The sequence below is a fragment of the Choloepus didactylus genome, chromosome 10, assembly GCF_015220235.1.
Source record: "Choloepus didactylus isolate mChoDid1 chromosome 10, mChoDid1.pri, whole genome shotgun sequence".
NCBI classification, from domain to species: Eukaryota; Metazoa; Chordata; class Mammalia; order Pilosa; family Megalonychidae; genus Choloepus; species Choloepus didactylus.
The window spans coordinates 7,342,893-7,347,913 of NC_051316.1; positions in this window are offsets into that span (position 1 = coordinate 7,342,893).

Genomic DNA, 5,021 nt, shown 5'->3' on the forward strand with positions numbered 1-5,021 from the left:
AAATCAAGTACCTATGAGTAAACTTAACTAAAAATGTAAAAGACCTATACAAGGAAAACTACATAAAATCTACTAAAAGAAATAGAAAAAGGACATTAAAAGATGGAAATATATTACATTTTCATGGATTGGAAGGCTAAATATCATTGTGATATCAATTCTACCCAAACTCATCTACAGATTCAATGCATTCCCAGTCAGAATTCCAACAACTACTTTGAAGACTTGGAAAAGATAGTTATCAAATTTATTTGGAAAGGTAAGATGCCTCAAATTGCTAAAACCACTCTAAAAAAAAAGAAAAGCAAAGTAGAAGGACTTACAACCCCTGAATTTGAAGATTCTTATACAACTGCAGTAGTCAAAAGAGCATGGTACTGCCACCAAAATAGACATATTGATCAATGGAATTGAATTGAGAATTCAGAGACAGATCACCAGATCTATGGCTGACTGATCTTTGATAAGGCACCCAAAGCCACTGAACTGGTATATTGAAACAGTCTTTTCAACAAATGGGGCTTGGAGAGTTGGATATCCATGTACAAAAGAATGAATGAGGACCCCTACCTCACACCCTACACAAAAGTAACTCAAAGTGAATCAAAGACCTCATTAAAAAGACTGCCATAAAACTCCTAGAACATAATGTAGGGATACATATTCAAGACCTTGTATTAGGTGCATATATAAAGAAATCCTGTAACTCAGTGGCAATAGCACAGACAGCCCAAATATAAAATGGGCAATAGGTATGAAAAGACATTTTTCTGAAGAGGAAATACAAATAGCCAAGAAATACATCAAAAAATGTTCAGCTTGACTGGCTATTAGAGAGGTGCAATTTAAGACCACAATGATAGACCATTAATCAATTATATACAACATATTAACAAATCAAAGGAGAAAAATCAAATGATTATCAACAATAGAAGCTGAAAAAGCTTTGGAAAAATCCAACATCCCTTTTTGATAAAAAATCTTTAAAAGGTAGGAATTGAAGGAAACTTCCTCAATATGATAAAGAGCATATATGGAAGTTAAAATGGCTGCCATTAAACAAACAGGAAACTACAAATGCTGGAGAGGATGTGGAGAAATTGGAACTCTTTTCCATATTTGGTTGGACTGTATAATGGTTCAGTCACTCTGGAAGTCAGTCTGGCCATTCCTAAGAAAATCCAGATATAGAGTTACCCTTTGATCCAGCAATTGCATTTCTCGGTATATACATGGAAGATCTGAAAGCAGTGAAAAGACCAGATATTTGCATGCCAATGTTCACAGCAGCATTATTCACAATTGCCAAGAAATGGAAACAAACCAAATTACCTTCAATGGATCAGTGGGTAAATAAAATGTGGTATATACACATGATGGAATACTACATGGCAATAAGAAGGATTGTGGTCATGAAACATATGACAACATGGATGAACCTTGAAGGCAATGCTGAGTGAAATAAGCCAGGCACAAAAAGAGAAATATTATATGCTTCCATTAACATGAACATTGAAAAATGTAAAATAAATAGTTTGTATTGTAGAATGTAGGGGAACTAGTGAAAAAGAGCAATTAATGAAGGGAGGACGATAACCCAATAAGAACAGATAAGCTATCATGCATAAATTTAACATTCTGAGAATGCCCAGAAATGACTATGGTTTCTTAATTTCTGCTGGGTATTGTAGGAACAAGTTCACAGAAATGTTGCTATATTAGGTTATTTTTTGGGGGTAGAGTAGGAAGTATGTTGGAAGTAAAGTAGTTATTTTACATTAGTTGTCTTTTCCTTACTCCTTTGTCATGGTTTGTTTGAAATATTTAAAAAAAAATTGTTGATGTAGTTAATAGTTAATTTTAAAAAAGAGTTAATTTGAAAAAACAATGAAAAAATATGCAGAGACCCCCTGAGGAGCTGGTGGAAAATGTGGGGCTTTTGGTCTTCCCCACCTTGATGATTGCTGATTTGCTCACAGACATAGGAGACTGGTAGTTTGATGGGCTAAGCCCTCTACAATGGGACTTGCCCTTGGGAAGACTTACTGCAAAGGAGAGTCTAGGCCTGCCTATAGCTGTGCCTAAGAGTGATCCTCCTAAATGTCTCTTTGTTGCTCAGATGTGGCCCTCTCCCTCTAGGTAAGCCAACTTGGCAGGTGAAATTACTGGCATCCCCTCTATGTGGGATCTGACACCCAGGAAAGTAAATCTCCCTTGCAATGTGGATTATGACTCCTGGGGAGGAATCTACACTGAGCATTGTGGGGTGGAGAGCATCTTCTTGACCAAAAGGGGGATGTGAACAGAAATGAAATAAGCTTCAGTGGCAGAGTGACTCCAAAGGGAGCTGAGAGGTCACTCTGGTGGGCAGTCTTATGTACAATATAGGTAACTCTTTTTAGATTCTAATGAATTGGAGTATCTAGCAGTAAATACCTGAAACTATCAAACTACAACCCAGAACCCTTGAATCTTTAAGACAATGGTATAAAAATGTAGCTTATAAGGGTGACAATGTGATTGAGAAAGCCATATAGACCACACTCTCCTTTGTCTGGTGTATGGATGGATGAGTAGGAAAATGGGGTTGAAAAAAAGGCACCTAGCATTCTTTTTTAATTTAATTGTTCTTTTTCACCATAACTTTTATTGTTATTTTCATATGTGTGTTAATGAAAATGTTCAAAAATTAATTTTGTGATGATCACACATCTATATAATGGTAAAGTGAAGAACTGAATTTACTGTTTGTATGACTGCATGGTATGTGAATATATCTCAATAAAATTTAATTAAAAACAAAGTAACAAATCCCCAACATTGCCTTTGACCTGGAAATTTCCAGCTCTTTTTTTCATTTTTGCTGAGCTGTAAGCAAACAATAAAAATCTCATTATTTTACATTTACGTTTCTTTGTTTACTAGTAAGGCTGAACATATTTTTCAAATGCTAACTGGCCATTTGCATTTTCTTTTGTTTACTGCTCATGTTTTATACCTGTTTTTCTAAAGTAAAATTGGTCTTTTAAAAATTAACAATAATTGTAAGTGGATACTATGAACAACTGTATGCCAACAAATTGGATAATGTATAGGAAATGGACAATATCCTGGAAACATAACAACCTAGACTGACCAGAGAATAAATAGAAGACCTCAACCAACCAATCACAAGCAAAGAGATCCAAACAGTCATAAAAATGTTTCTCACAAATAAATACCCAGGGTCAGATGGATTCCACAGGGAATTCTACCAAACTTTCTGAAAAGAGCTGACACCAATCCTAAACTCTTTCAAAACATTAAAGAAAATGGAACACTACCTAACACATCTTATGAAGCTAACATCACTCTAATAAAACTAGGAACAGATGCTGCAAGAAAGGAAATCTAAAGGATAACCACCCTAATGAATATAGATGCAAAAATTCTCAACAAAATACTTGAAAATTGATTCCAGAGACATATTTAAAAAATCATCCACCATGACCAAGTGGGGTCCATTTCAGGCATGCAAGGATGGTTCCACATGTGAAAATCAGTCAATGTATTAAAACACATTAAAAAAACAAAATGAAAAATCAAATGATCATCTCAACAGATGGTGAAATAGCATTTGACAAAATACAACATCCCTTTTTGATAAAAAAACTTCAAAAAGTAGGAATTGAAGGAAAATTCCCCAATATGATAAAGGGCATATTTGGAAACTCACAACCAGCATAGTACTAAATGGTGAGAGAATGAAAGCCTTCCCTCTAAGACCAGGAATGAGACAAGGATGCCTGCTGTCACCACTGTTATTCAACATTAGCTAGAAGTGCAAGCCAGGGCAATCTGAAAAGACAAAGAAGTAAAAGGCATCCAAATACAAAGGAAGAAGCAAAACTGACATTTTTTGCAGGTGGTATGATATTACATCTGAAAAACCTTGGGAAATAGATGACACAGCTACTAACACTAATAAACAAATTTACCAAAATAGTGGGATAAAAGATTACTGCACATAAGTCAGTAATGTTTCTATACACTAAAGATGAGCAAATTGAAGAGACACTCAAGAAAAAGATATCATTTTCAATATCAACTAAAAAATCAAGTACTTAGGAATAAACTTAACCAAAGATGTAAAAGACCTATGCAAAAAAACGACATAAATCTACTAAGAGAAATAGAAAGGGACCTTAAAAGATGGAAAAATATTCCATGTTCATGGATAGGAAGGCTAAATATAATTAAGATGTCAATTCTACCCAAAATCATGTACAGATTCAATGCAATCCCTATCAAAATTCCAAGAACCTACTTTGCAGACCTGAAAATCTAGTTATTGAATGTGTTTGGAAAGGAAATCTGCATCAAATCACTAAAAGCTCTCTACAAAGAAAAACAGTCAGAGGATTTACACTCCCTGACTTTGAAACTTATCATAAAACCACACTAGTCAAAACAGCATGGTACTGGCACAAAGACAGACATATTGATCATAGAATTGAATCAAGAATTCAGAGATAGACCCCCAGATCTACTGCTGACAGATCTTTGATAAGGCATCCAAAGCCAATGAACTGGCACATAACAGTCTTTACAAAAAATGGGGCTGGGAGTTTTGGATATCCATATCCAAAAGAATGAGAGATGACCCCTGCCTCACACCCTACACAAAAATTAACTCAAAATGGGTTAAGGACCTCAGCATAAAAGACAATACCATAAAACTCTTGGAAAACAATGTAGGGGAACATTTTCAAGACCTTGTATTAGGCAGTCACTTCCTACACCTTACACCTAAAGCACAAGCAACAGAAGAGAAAATAGATAAATGGGAACTCCACAAACTTAGAAGTTTCTGTACCTCAAAGGAATTTGTCAAAAAGGTGAAGAGGCAGCCAACTCAATGGGAAAAGTTTTGGGGAACCATGTATCTGAAAAAAGATTGATCTCTTGCATATATAAAGAAATCCTACAACTCAATTTCAGTCTGGACAGCACAATTTTTAAATGGGCCAAAGATATGAAAA